General features: G+C 39.5%; 1 protein-coding gene across 3 annotated transcripts in view; it reads left to right on the top strand.

Moving 5' to 3' along the window:
- The window catches only part of LOC110501539 (acid-sensing ion channel 4-A), a 156,077-nt gene that overhangs the window by 30,514 nt on the left and 110,737 nt on the right, over window positions 1-14,826 (top strand). The window lies entirely within an intron of this gene.

The raw sequence follows: 14,826 nt of genomic DNA, 5'->3' as shown, positions 1-14,826 counted from the left end.
GTGATCCAATCATTCTAACTGATGTATAAGAATGCACTAGAGTAAGGGTGAGTTTTCTTCCACAAAGCTGCATAACTGGAGAATATCTCAGCATGTCTGTCTCCTCCCTATGATGGCTTACCTTGCTGTACGTATCTGCTGTTGTGCACAACCTCAATTTCCTCCCTGTAACAACTCCTATTCTAGCAACATGTTTACCTGCAGGGGTGGAAAATTCCTTAGTCCCCTGACAATACATTTACTGTGTAGGGTTACAGAGGAAATACAGAATATTGCTGATGACCTTGGTAAACATTAGACAGGATACATGTTTTATTAATATTGCTAGAGTCGTTCAATTTTTTTTCATTTTTATGGATATGTGACATTTAGTTTACAATTGACCAACATAGATTATTTATTTATGTGCAGAGATATAGGTTTGGTCTAAACTAGATTTAGACGACAAGGGCTTTACTCCCAAATGACTGGAGAGCTGTAAAAGACTGGCAACTGCTCCTCTAAAATTTTGACAATGGGATTTGTGAGGAATATTCCTACAGCATTCTCCCCACGCTCTCGACTTGAAGCTCTTTTGATCACCCACCTAGAAGGCATCCACATCCGTGATTTACCCTCTGTTTTTTATCACTCCGATCATCTATCTTGTGCTAGCATATGGAGCCTGGATTCTGCCTGTATATTCTATCTTCCTGATTACACAAATTGTTCAGGAGCTGTCTGTTTTGCTGCTTGCTTGCAGTCAGCAGAAAGCTTTCTGTGGGTGGTTGGTTGTGGAGGGTGGTTGGGGGGGTGGGTGGGGTGATGCTGGTGCTGCTGGTTGAGTTGAGGGGTGGATTAATCCCCACACTGTGAGAAATTAGGTATTGTGTTCGCCCTCTCGCTCTTGGCACTTTGATCAAGCCCTTATGCGATTAGAGACTGACCTTGACATGAGAGGCCCCAAAAACTTGTAAAAGAAGCTAGAAAAAAACTTCTTCTGATCTGACGGGTAAACCAGGAAAAGAAAGGAGTCTGAATTATTCTGAAGGTGTCTTTCCACCTCTCACACACAGTCTTGAGGGTAATAAAGATTTCATGTATTCATTTTACTCTGGCAAAAATTGCAATCTATAATGACCTGACATTTATTTTTTAAAACTAGCTGGAGGCCTCATGATTTGAATGTTAACCAGAGTCCTGCTTCACTCCAGGTAGAAACTGGTGGGAGCGGCATGTTTTTGAATTGTACAGTTCTTACACACCTGTGAAAGCGGAGATGCATGCCTTGGGTAAATCTGTATTATTAATTTGTTTATATTTTGCGAACATGTTTTCTATATTGGTTTATTCCAAACCAGATTAGGCAGAAAATATTTTTGGTATCTGATTTTCTGGAAAATCTAATTTAGAAACTTCATTGGGAGGATGTTTGACATTCTTTTTACATTTGTATCACAAACAATTCATAATCAAAGTGGTGTTGATGTGCATTTTTCCCTTTCAAAACGATGCGATACGTATCTAGGAACGATACATTTTAGTTTGAAACAATTCGGCGCAATTTATCTTTAAATATTAGCCATGACATTGCCAATGAATATATAGGACAACTTTTGATTAGGCCGTTTGGAAGTTGACAGACGCGGAGGGAGCTTCTCTTCTACTCATGATTCGACCATGCAGTGCGGGTAGCAAAAGTGATTGACGTCCTTGTTATGGAATGATTAACTTTACATTATATTCTGTTTCAATTGACTGATTTCCTTATATGAACTGTAACTCAGTAAAATCTTTTAAATTGTTGCATGTTTTTAAATCGTTGCATATATAAACATAACATGCAACAATTTCAAAGATTTCACTGAGTTACAGTTCATATAAGGAAATCAGTCATTTAAAATAAATTAATTAGCCCCTAATCTATGGATTTCACATGACTGGGCAGGGGCACAGTGGGCCTGGGAGGGCATAGGTCCACCCACTTGGGAATCAAGCCCACCCATTGGAGATTCAGGATCAGCCTATCAGAATGAGTTTTCCCTACAAAAGGAATATATTACAGACAGAAATACAAACCCCTTGACAATCCTGCAGGTGAAGAAGCTGGATGTGGAGATCCTGGGCTGCGGTTGTGAGGCCGGTTGGCAACCGCTCTGGTGGACATTCCTGTAGTCAGCATGCCAATTGCATGCTCCATCAAAAGTTGAGGCATCTGTGGCATTGTGTTGTGTGTCAAAACTGCACATTTTAGAGTGGCCTTTTATTATGCCCAGCACAAGGTGCACCTGTGTAATGATCATGCTGTTTAATCATCTTTTTCATATGCCACACATGTCAGGTGGATGGATTGTCTTGGCAAAGGAGAAATGCTCACTAACAGGGATGTAAACAAATTTGTGTACAAAATTTGAGAGAAATACATTTTGTGTGCATTTGGATCATTTCTGGGATTTTTTGTTTTAACTCATGAAACATGGGAACAGCCCTTTACGTGTTACGTTTATATTTTTGTTCAGTTTAACAAATGTACTATAAATACAGTGCTAAGAGTTTGCAAAGCTGTCATCAAGGCAAAGGGTGGCTACTTTGAAGATTCTCAAATATAACGTATTTTGATTTGTCTAATACTTTTTTTGGTTACTACATGATTCCATATTTGTTATTTCATGGTTTTGATGTCTTCACTATTATTCTTCAATGTAGAAAATAGTAAAAATAAAGAAAAACCCTGGAACTAGTAGGTGTGTCCAAACTTTGACTGGTACTCTGTATATACTGATTGTTTCAAGCAAAACTACCAAAACTATTGCTGATGGGGAACCTGAACAATCAAAACAAAATCTAATTTAGGCCATGCCCCGATCAGCATATATAGCGAGATGAGAGTTGTGTCTCATGTGGTAATTTAGGCTACTTTTATTCCAGTAAAACACAATTTTCACCAGCGCTTTTGTGACCTTCCTCCTAGATTCGGTTCTATGGAGCAAAATTTGACATTGTGTTTTTTACATAGGATATAAGTAGAGACTCCGAGCTAGAAAATGTTATATATATATATATTGAGAAACAATGGCAAAGTAATTCTGCTTTGAAAGTTGATAAACTAGTAACCCCACTTTTGAGAAATTGCCCATGAATGTTTTGCTATACCTACTGAAGAGCACTTCTTTGTCGAAACCCCTTCAGCATCTTTCACACACACTTAAGCCTTAGCCCCACCCATCTCTTTAAGGATTCACAGTGTAGTAAACAACCAAAGATTTCAAGACTATATGTGGTGAAAATACTGTAGTAGCAAAAAGTAGTAGTAAAAATCCACTTTAAAAAAATCTAGGCCTATATCCTAATCTGATTTTGGTGCAGGTCATATTGCGCTTTACATTATTGTCTCTGGCAAACACACACTATATTAAATCAAATCTAAGTTTATTTGTCACATGCACAGGATACAGAAGGTGTAAACAGTACAGTGAAATGGTTACTTGCATAGTGGAGTCTTTTGTTTAGACATGAACCATGATCCCAACTCTAAGTTTTGCTACTTATGATATGACCCTGAACTACACTATTTAACTCATTAACAGCTCTCCTCCACATCACAATTTATTTGTTCATACTGGTCTATAACGCACACATGAAGGGTCTATGTATGATTTCTATGCAGTCAAAGTAAAGTAAAATATTTTACAGCTAAGCACTTCATAGTAATTAATAGATTCATATTCAAAGCATTGGAATTAAATTCCCCATTTTAGACTCAATAACTATTTAAGTGAGTAAAACGTACTAACATAGTGCACATTATAAGGAGTATAATGATATCAAGATGTAGTCTTGGCTCCCTAGTGGCCTAGCGGTCTAAGACACTGCATCTTAGTGCTTGAGGCAGACACCCTGGTTCAAATCCAGGATGTATCACAACTGGCTGTGATTCCATAGGGCGGTTCACAATTGGCCCAGCATTGTCTGGGTTTGGACAATGTTGGCCATCATTGTAAATAAGAATTTGTTCTTAAATGACTTGCCTGGTTACATTTTTTATTTTTTTTGTCTGTATCATGTGCGGTTCACAGATCATAGGGTCTTACCGGAGGCATGTATAAGTCAAAAAAGGTTGCCTGTGTGTTTACTATCATTAAATTGAAGACTTCGTTTTTATCAAAGATTCTCTGTAATTAGTATTACGCGATCAAACTGATTAATCATGTAACTGTAAATAACTAGGAAGTCGGGTCACCAAGGAAAATATTCAGATTACAAAGTTATCATTTCCTAAAATAACTTTTAAGATATTTTATATCTGATTAAATAGTCTTCTGATTAATTAATTATTTACTTTATCTCACGTTAGTCTCATTCCAAACGTCCTAAATTGTTGGTTATCTGCACGAACCCAGTCTTCACTATGAGTCATCCATACATCAATTGTTTTAAATAATTTATTTACTAACTAAGTAATTCACAGAAATGCATAAACAAACAGTGAATATGGTTACAAGAAATGATAGGAGAATGTACCCTGGTGGGCTAAACCGGCATCGCGGCTTGGTGGACAAAAAGGGAAGTGGGGGTCGACTGAGAAGTCACTTCAGAATTAATAATTATAACAATGGAAATGCCAATCCTTTACACATGAACGCTCACTCATTCAGGAACAATTGCAATCAATATATATGTTTATGCTGTTGAAAAGTTGTATATTTTGTAGAATTGTCCGTCTCTCTCTCTTTGTCTTGGTTATAGGGGATACTTCAGAGTGACATTCATTCATGTTGTTGTAGAATGGATGTTTCGTCGGTTGTTGTTCTTCGCGTTCAATGATACTGAATTCCTAGCTGCAGACTAGTAATTAATATCAAAGACTTGTTCTTATTCTTTCGGTATCGATAGTCTAACAGTTTAACCACGTGGTATGGTTAAAAGATTCAGCAATGGTCTGCAACCTTTGTACTCCCGTGATTGAGAGAAACATGGTCTACTTGAGAATTTCTCAAAGTTGGGTTTTATTCGGAATTGCAGAAAAGGGGCTGTCCCAGGATGCCTGACCCTAACTGGGCTTAGGGGCGGTCCTCTGATTTAGTTCAACTCAAAAGGGAATTGGAGTTTCCTTCATTAAACAGTCCAAAATCACATTACACAATTTTACAAACAGTATCATACTCACTCATTCATATTATACAACAATTAGATGTAAACCTCATATCTGAGGCTATTATATAAACAGCGTTATGGTAATGTGGCCACACCGTCTCCCATGAGCTTCCCCAAGTTATAACAAACGGACCAGTTTGTAGCTGGATTCTTCACCAATCTTTTATACCTTCTCCGGGAACATGAAATTTGTTCGGACCTCAAGTTCTGTGAGGTGGAAGAAATTCCTTTGTTCTCTATGAAACTTCACTCTCTCTCTATACTGTGTGGCCATGAGGCAGGGTCTTCTCCTCAGGAATTTATGACCTCTCTCTGACCACAGCAGCCTAGTTGAAGGAGGCAAGGGGGAGGCAGGGAGAGGGGTATGGGGCAACGTCATGACACCTGGCTACCCATCCACATCGCTTCGGCCAACTGCCGTTTCTTCTCCACAATGTATCTGGATTTGCCTCCCTGCCCGACTATTTCTAGAATGCAAACACATTCTGACCGTTATGATTGATTATGAGAGCTTAGCTGGGGCAGCTGGTAGCCTTGTGGTTAGAGTGTTGGACTAATAACCAGAAGGTTGCAAGATTGAATCCCCGAGCTGACAAGGTAAAAATCTGTCATTCTGCCCCTGAACAAGGCAGTTAACTCACTGTTCCTAGGCCATCATTGAAAATAAGAATTTGTTCTTAACTAACTTGCCAAGTTTTAAATAATTAAATAATAAACATTATGACGTTATCAACCTTGATACTCTGATTGGTTAAATTTGTTAGAGACTATCAAATTGCTGAATGACTTCTAGGATATCAGTTTCAGACTGAATCTTTGTAGCGATTGATATAGCGGCGGAAATAAATTTAGGGTAAGTTGTCAAGTAACTAAAAAGGGCCTAAAATAGCCATTTTCATCATTAACCTTTATGAATCACCCTATTGCATTTTTATAGTACAAGGTCAGATGAACATTTTTGCTTTCCTGATATTTGGTATTATAACTCGTATAACTTTTTACATTTTTTTAAATAATTAACAAGGGCATAAATGAAGAGTGAATAGACTGAAGGTAGCCTCTTGTTAGTTGAATGGATATTTCTTGATCTGTCAAACAGTTTGTAAAATAGCTACCTGATTGTGTTCCCCTATCTATAGTGAGTCCAATTCCTCCTGTTACCTTAATCATGTTGTTTGGGGTAAACTACTGTGCCTGAACTTGAGTCTGCATGCTGGCTCTGCCTGGGCCAGGTCTCAATGTATTAAGTTCAGTCTAAAGCTATTTATCAGCTTTGGCCTAGAAAGTCATGGAGATTAGAAAGAGGGTGGATAGTTGATTATTTAGCATTCTGTTTGGTTCTCCCCACCATGCCTGGAGTTGCTTAGAAGACTTTAAATGCATGTCGGAATGTCTTTAACGTAGTGTTCTACTCCATCCTAGGGTACCTCCATTGCTTTTAACCACACAAGCCTGGCCACAGACCCATAATCTCCATTGGTAATGCGATCTAGAATATTCAGGGCAATGTTTTCTCCACTGAGAGAGCCTCTCTGCTGATAGGAATTCTTCTTTCTACGGGCTATTGCTGCATTTTGAAGGGGGTAGAGATAAAACACTGGTCAAAAAAATACACGCGCTATTAAGCTTCATGGGTTTTCTACAAATATGTAACAAGGATTCATACAGTATAATTCATACTATGTCGTGTCAATAGTGACCAATGCAGAACATAGAAAGTATCCTAAATGAACAAATCCGATACATATTTAATGTTCCATCCAACAACATTACAATCAGTTTCAGTTTTTGTGATCCATTCATGTTCAAATCTCATAGCACAATATTCAATTCTGTCCAGACAACATAAGATTTTCCACATGACAAGAAGTGTGTTCAGGGACCTATCTGGAGATCCACACACATTTGGAATGCTTGATTCAACACTTCACAAGAGACATCGACAAAACAGAATTGGCCAAAACATGGAAAAGATATTCAACCACAAGGGATCCCCAAACATTAGCACAGAAGGGAGAAACGAGAAGTGTAGAAATTGGTTGGTTTGAAGTCAGACTTCTGGACTTGCAACTAATGGCACAGGTCTATTTCCTCTGAAGTATGTCCAGTGGAATGGAAAAATGTATAACTTAGATTTTTAAACATTCGGTTTTTATGTCCTTGATTACATTCGCGGTTCATATCTCATTATCGATACGTTTAAAATGAACAAACACTTTTGTCTCTTATCTGCATCATTTCATAAGAGCATTCAATGGCATTGATTGTGTGAGTCTACTTAAAGAGATGGATGTAATTGCATGGATTAAGTATCCCATGGAGTTGGCTATCTGTTAACCCCTTAGATGTGTCTTTATGTGACCAGCTGTAACATAAGCCTGAATGCTGCCTCCTTGGGTGCTAGGTCTTGATCCAGCCTGACCTCAGAGCCATATCTGTGGTGGCCTAGGGAAACGCTTCACATCATCAAATCTAGATTTTTCTTATAGTTCTGAAAACTACAAACTCTCCCAAATCCAGATATTGTTTTAAACCTACAGAATTCTTGATCAAAACAGAGTTATGAGCTTTTAAAGTTGTCTTCAACTAGAAACAGCATTAAAACATGAGGCATGACAGAAAAACTGCAACACAGCTTGATTATATCAAAAAGATTGCCTGTATATTTCTTATTTTTAAAACTGCAATTGCTGGTATTGTTTGCATTAAATATCATTACTAGAACAAATGACTATGCAGTACAATAATAGATGCATACATTTGAATTAGATTCCAAATAATGTGTATTTCAGTGTGATTATAAACCGTCAACAACAAATCCTTAAAAAGAAAAACAAAGAATGGTCTGTTTGATTTGAAAAGATACTCAACACCGGATGGTCTGAAAGATGTCAAAAATAATTATATATAAGCTGTTTTCAACTCGTCAATTTCAAATGATTTTCAAACAAGTTCTTATTTTCTAAGAACAGTTTGAATTGAGGTGTGTTCCGCCTCCTCATTCATTCACATAAAAGTAGACATTTTTACTTTTACGGAATTTTTTGTTGTTGTTGTTGACATTTTTGACTCAGACAAAATTCCCCTAGCACTTCGCAATTGTTTGTACAGTACAAGTCTGCAGACATTTGCGCATGTCCCATAAGAACAGGATCTGCACACACGTGTTCACATTTTTGAACCATTATGGTGTTATTCAATCGTACTTATATAGCTAGCTGCATTCTTCTTTTAGCTCCGTAAAACAATGCTAATTGCGGCAGTGAAGTATTAGCTTGTGTTTTATTTTGAAGCTAAACTGGCCTTGTGACTCCCAATTGGTGCAGCTGTCTAAGGCACAGCATCTCAGTGCTAGAGGCATCACTAAACACCCTGGTTGAAATCCAGGCTGCGTTTCTATCAAAGTAAGTGCCTTATTACGTTATAATAGTTTCTGTATATCATGTTATGCAGCTCACTGTATGTATGGAGCATAATATATTTGTGTTTATTCCTTATAACCGCTGACACGCGAGGTAACGTTACTCATTTCATAACCTTTATGGTGTTATATTCAATCGTGCTTATGTAGCTAGCTATATTCTTATTTTAGCTCTGGAAAACAATGCCAATTGCGTCAGAAGTATTAGTTTGTGCTGTATTTTGAAGATACCCCGGCCTTACGACTCCCAATTGGCGCAGTGTTCTAAGGTACAGCATTTCAGTGCTAGACGTGTCACTACAGACACCCTGGTTCAAATCCAGGCTGTGTTTCTATCAAAGTAAGTGCCTTATTATGTTAATAGATTCTGTATGTGATTTGCATGTGAACTGTATGTCAAATTACAAAAAATACCTTGTTCAGTAATCATCATCTCACCTGTTAGTTGGTGGTTAACTATGTGGCCGTTGAGGGCAGCGTCGAGCAGATGGAAAAATATCTTCTTATACCACTTGGTCGTTTTCCAAAGCTGTTTATCATGTCCGCCTTATCCACTGCCCCCATTTTGAGGTTATAGTCAAGCACGCAGTCTGGTTTGATTTTTCTCTCTCCCGTCAGGTGGTCCACCTTCCTTGTGGCCGACATGTTTGCTGTATGGACAGTGGAGAGGACATGGACGTCTCGTTTGTCATGCCACTTTACTTCCAGCTGTTGACCGTTCTGATTGAACACCACCTCCCCTCTCTGCATCTTCCTGCATCCGAACGCCGACATCCCCTTCCTGTTCGACCTGACTCTGCCACAGGCCCCTATGCTGTTGGAGAGCAGATGCTGGAAGAGTGTGGGACTGCTGCAACAATTGTTCACATACAAAGTATGTCCCTTGCTGAGATGAGAAGCCAGCATGGTCATCACCACGGACCTGGACACCACAAGCCCCTTATAATGTTGGATGAAAAGAACTTGACCTCAAACCTGTGCCTTTTGGAGGGAATATATTGACGGAACGCCAGCCTACCTTTCGCTAACATCAGGTACTCATCAATGCATAGGTGCTTGTATGGCACAAAGACCCGACCAAATGCTGATGTCAGGCTGGTAAGAACATTTCTTATTTTGTATAATGGATCATTTAGGATGGCAGTAGCATTGTTGACGAAATGCAGGCATCGCAGCAGAACTAGGAAGCGGTCTTAGGAAAAGAGGGTGGCAAAGAAGGGAGTTGCAAACATAATATCTGGGCTCCAGTATTCTCTTAGTGAGTTCTTTACTATCCCCATGAGAAGGACTGTCACCAGGAAGGTATACATTTCACTAATTGTGATTGTCACCCATTTAGCAAGTTTCCCCCTCACTCCTGGCTCTCTCTTCTCTTGTAGCTCCAAGGCATAGCGATTGGTGTCCTCTACTATGTCTTCCACCAGCTCCTCTGTAAGAAACAACTTGAAGCTCTCTGCCTCAGATGGAAATAGCAAGGGGCGTTGCGCTCCAGACTGGGACTCATCAAAGCAAACAGCAGGGCCAGGAGGGGTGAAATGCCTGGCGGCTTTCCAGCTACCACAGAACTCCTTTACTTCATCCACTGTCGGTCTGCCTCCATCACCACCAGCATCTTCAAAGGTATCTGGGACTTCGTCAGTGGACAAGGAGCCCTGAGACTCAGGGTTCTCAATGGCTACAAGGTTGAGGGGCAGCTCCTCACTGTCAGAATCTGATTCCTGACTTTCATACTTTAAATCTCCAGAATTTCCACATTTGTGAGTCGTCTCCTTTTGAAAGACATTGCTATTGTTGCAGCTTAGCTCACTAGCTACATACATAAACAACAACACTGAATGGCTCAGAGTGGGAGTGAGAGGTTACGTGATTGCCTGCCAGCACGCACCACTTGTATCAATAAATCACTATCAGTAAATGCTTTGTGTGGTAATTATTTATATATTTACTGTTTTTTTCACATGTTTTCAATTACCGGTGACAAATCATGCATTCCAATTCTTGCATAGATTCTAATGGGCAAATATTTTGTGTGTAAAAATGTTTTTGGCAGGTTGTACTGATTATGATGAGCTAAGCTAATTCCAGGTGTGTGTGGAGCCATGTTTGTTGACATACAATGCATTCTGGGTTTCAAGTAATCATCTGTCGGACCAAAGATGTAAACAACAAAATGAGGTGAGTAAGGGTTCACAAATCTTTTGAAAACTTATGGAAATGAATGGTGGGACGTGAACGATGGTAGACGACATGCCCTTCATGGCATCATACAGAAACTACGCATCATCAGATTACTTTCGATTTGTTTTGATTTTGATCAATGGTGAGCTCACCCGTGATGTGATTAATTATAAATAGTAATGTATATTAGCTAATTCATTTTGTAATTTATGTCAGCTGAGAGATACAAATACGGCCGCTTGTGTTACATCAATCTTTCCTCAGTTAGCTCTAGGACAAATGTTGCCTAAATTTATCTGGTTTGGATGATTGTGTTATGCTGTAGATACTTCTGTGAATGTCATTGCACCCACAAAATAAACTGCTCCCATTCTGGACATAACTTTGTAAGGACCGTGTTTTGTGCAAAATGTAAAAAATAAAAAAAAACAGTGGCCAGCTCAAATGCTGATTGATGCGTAATTTGAAACTGGTCGTTCTAAAGAAGCGTTCTAATCACACCGTTTTTCCACTGTAGAATGATCACACCCGTGTGATGGTACGTGTGAAAAGGTTAATCCTTTGCAGAACGTAGGAATCATGGTCACAGGCAGGCAATGGTCAGTCACAGGCAGGCAATGGTCAAACACAGGTAGGCAGTCAAAAACAAACAATACCTCACACCCATACAAACAGAAAGAACTGAAATAAATAGGGAGCTGATGAGACCAGGTGAGAAACGAACACAGGTGACATCAATGAACAAAAAATGAAAGACAGGGCTATGTTCCTGAACACAAAGAAACAGGGCTACATTCAAGAACACCAAGAAAAAGAACACAAGCTTGACTAAGAAAAGAAACGCAGAACCTTACAGATATAGTGGGGCAAAAAAGTATTTAGTTAGCCATCAATTGTGCATGTTCTCCCACTAAAAAAGATGAGAGAGGCCTGTAATTTTCATTATAGGTACACTTCAACTATGACAGACAAAATGAGAAAGAAAATCCAGAAAATCACATTGTAGGATTTTTAATGAATTTATTTGCAAATTATGGTGGAAAATAAGTATTTGGTCACCTACAAACAAGCAAGATTTCTAGCTCTCACAGACCTGTAACAACTTCTTTCAGAGGCTCCTCTGTCCTTCACTCGTTACCTGTATTAATGGCACCTGTTTGAACTTGTTAGCAGATGAAAATTGATGAAAATTACAGGCCTCTCATCTTTTTAAGTGGGAGAACTTGCACAATTGGTGGCTGACTAAATACTTTTTTTGCCCCACTGTAGATATTAATGAATTTGACTCTTTCTTTGCCAAACAAACACAGATATTTAACACACAAACACAAACTACTAAGTCATCTTTCTTACCGCAGCGGAGTGCTCCATGCTAACAATCACCTTGATCCATGAGCCTGTCCATTCCTTTCACCATCTTGCCCTGAGGGGGAAAAACAGGTTTCAGTGCCTTATCAGTCTTATTTGGATCCACAATAAAGTAAATTGTCATGGAGACCCAAATGTATAGCTTACTTTGAACGAATGCAAAAAAAGATGCAGGTAGTGAAGGCCTGAATTTATATTGTGTACTTAACTAGCTAGCTAGTTAGCAAGCTAGCTTAACATACCTTGCATGCTCCTCCTGAAGATGATCTCTCATCTCTCCATCCATGACGAGGTGACACTTTGGGACAACTCATACCAGTAATTCAGAGCACACTGCAGCTTTGCTTAAAGTAATAACAACTAACTAGCTAAATCAAACAACAAGCAACATCACTATTTATCTGAGAAGTCAGCTTTCAGCTTCAATGATGACTGATGACTAACTTGAAAATGGGAAGACTGTGCACGTGTGCATGCACCCCTTCTCGCCTGTGCACTCATCCATACCCCCCCAAAGATTAAAAGCAGTTGATTGGTGTAATTGTATTGGTAGACAATTCATCTACACCTATCATCTACACCTACGTATGCTTTTACATCTTTGAGGGGAGTGAAGGCAAGTTGCCAGGGCTAGCAAGAAATGGGATGTGGCTCCAAATTACATAGCTAACGAATGACAGCAAGGTGCCTCTCGCTTCCAACAAGTTTAGGGTAGGATATCGATTGCTTTGCTATCTAAAATCTAAATTATTCTCAACTGCTGAAATTACTGCAATACTGTTAATACTGTAATACACTTCATGTCATGTAGGCCAGAGGCCTACCCACTGATCAAGCAACATCGGAAAAGTGTAAACCTCTTTATGAATGTTACTCGTTAGCTTTGGCGTATGGCTACTTGAAGGCAAAATGAAAATCCGATCCAATTGTATTCATAACTACTTTGTTGATTGTGAGTCACTTCCTATTGAATGCAGAGTGAGGGAGAGCTTGATTTGTTGTTTTGGAAAGTTTGTTGTTTTGAAAGTCTAAGTTTGGTTACTAGCTAGCTACCTTTTAAGTTTGGATCCGGTGACGCAGTTGGCATCAGTTGTTGGGATAGTTACTATCTGTCCAGTGATCCTGCCGACCAAGGCTGCGTATCAAGCTAGCAGTGTTTTCTTGAGGGCTTGAATACAGCCTGCGACGCGGTTAGCTCTTGTATCTGGGACCGCGGATTGTCTCGGGCTTGTGGCTGTCTAGATCCCTGCTGTTTGTTGTTGTTTCTAATCTTCTCTGCAACCTGCCCTGTTTGGAACTGAGAGGAGTAACAGCCTATGATGCTACTGTACCATGACAAAGACAGTGATGTCTCTATCACAATTAAATAATTTTTTTAAATGAACAAAAATAATTCTACAAGGAGTTGTTACAACAACAACAAAAAAAGTGTCCAAATACTGGTGGAGTCAACTAATAAAATAATAGACGACCTGACCAGAGAGTTCCAGGACCTGAAGAACAGTTTGCCGTTCTCACAGGGTCAGCTTGGTCAGTTTATACAGGAGAACGGAAAGATAACAGCAATCTGTAAGTCATTGAGAGAGGACATCAGTTCTGTATGTGAATCCATGATAACAATGACAGAGAAATCAGATTATCTCAAGGGACAATCAAGGAAGAACAACATTGTTGTATAATGAATTGCAGAATCTCCACGAGACCTGGATGGAGTCTGAGGACAAAGTGAGGGAAATGATCTCGGAGAAACTGAAAATGGACCACAGGAAGATTGAGGTGGAGTGTGCCCATAGGACTGGAAAACCTATCACCGGCTCAGGTGACAGACCCAGGCTAATATTGATCAAGTTCCTGAGGTTCAAGGACAAGGTAGCTGTTCTGAAAAGAGACAAGAACTTGAGAGGAACATACATCTTCCTCATTGAGGGCTATCCTGAAGCTGTGCGCTGGAAGAGGAAAGATCTTATCCCAGCCATGCAAGCTGCCAAAGCGCATGGGGACATTGCTTACATCTGCTATGACAGGCTCATTGTCCACCCTCCCTCCAAAAAGCCTGGACGGGATGAGAGAGCCAAGCCTATGGGTTCGTAAATTCAACCCCACAGCAAACACACACACACTTACACACACCAAATGATTAACCTTTTGACGCGTACAATCGCATAGAGTGGGGAGAATAAGTATTTGATACACTGCCGATTTTGCAGGTTTTCCTACTTACAAAGCATGTAGAGGTCTGTACTTTTTTTATCATAGGTACACTTCAACTGTGAGAGACGGAATCTAAAACAAAAATCCAGAAAATCACATTGTATGATTTTTAGGTAATTAATTTGCATTTTATTGCATGACATAAGTATTTGATCACCTACCAACCAGTAAGAATTCCGGCTCTCACAGACCTGTTAGTTTTTCTTTATGAAGCCCTCCTGTTCTCCACTAATTGCCTGTATTAACTGCACCTGTTTGAACTTGTTACCTGTATAAAAGACACCTGTCCACACACTCAATCAAACAGACTCCAACCTCTCCACAATGGCCAAGACCAGAGACGGTGTAAGGACATCAGGGATAAAATTGTAGACCTGCACAAGGCTGGGATGGGCTACAGGACAATAGGCAAGCAGCTTGGTGAGAAGGCAACAACTGTTGGCGCAATTATTATTATGCCTGAAAAATATGAACTTAGTTTGGCCACTTTTCAGCATATGGAGAACCTGACTTGA

Source organism: Oncorhynchus mykiss, chromosome 22 (genome assembly GCF_057628025.1).
Source record: "Oncorhynchus mykiss isolate SJ-2025 chromosome 22, ASM5762802v1, whole genome shotgun sequence".
NCBI classification, from domain to species: Eukaryota; Metazoa; Chordata; class Actinopteri; order Salmoniformes; family Salmonidae; genus Oncorhynchus; species Oncorhynchus mykiss.
Note: the sequence above shows the minus strand (reverse complement) of the source record. Positions and strands in the feature narration are given on the sequence as shown.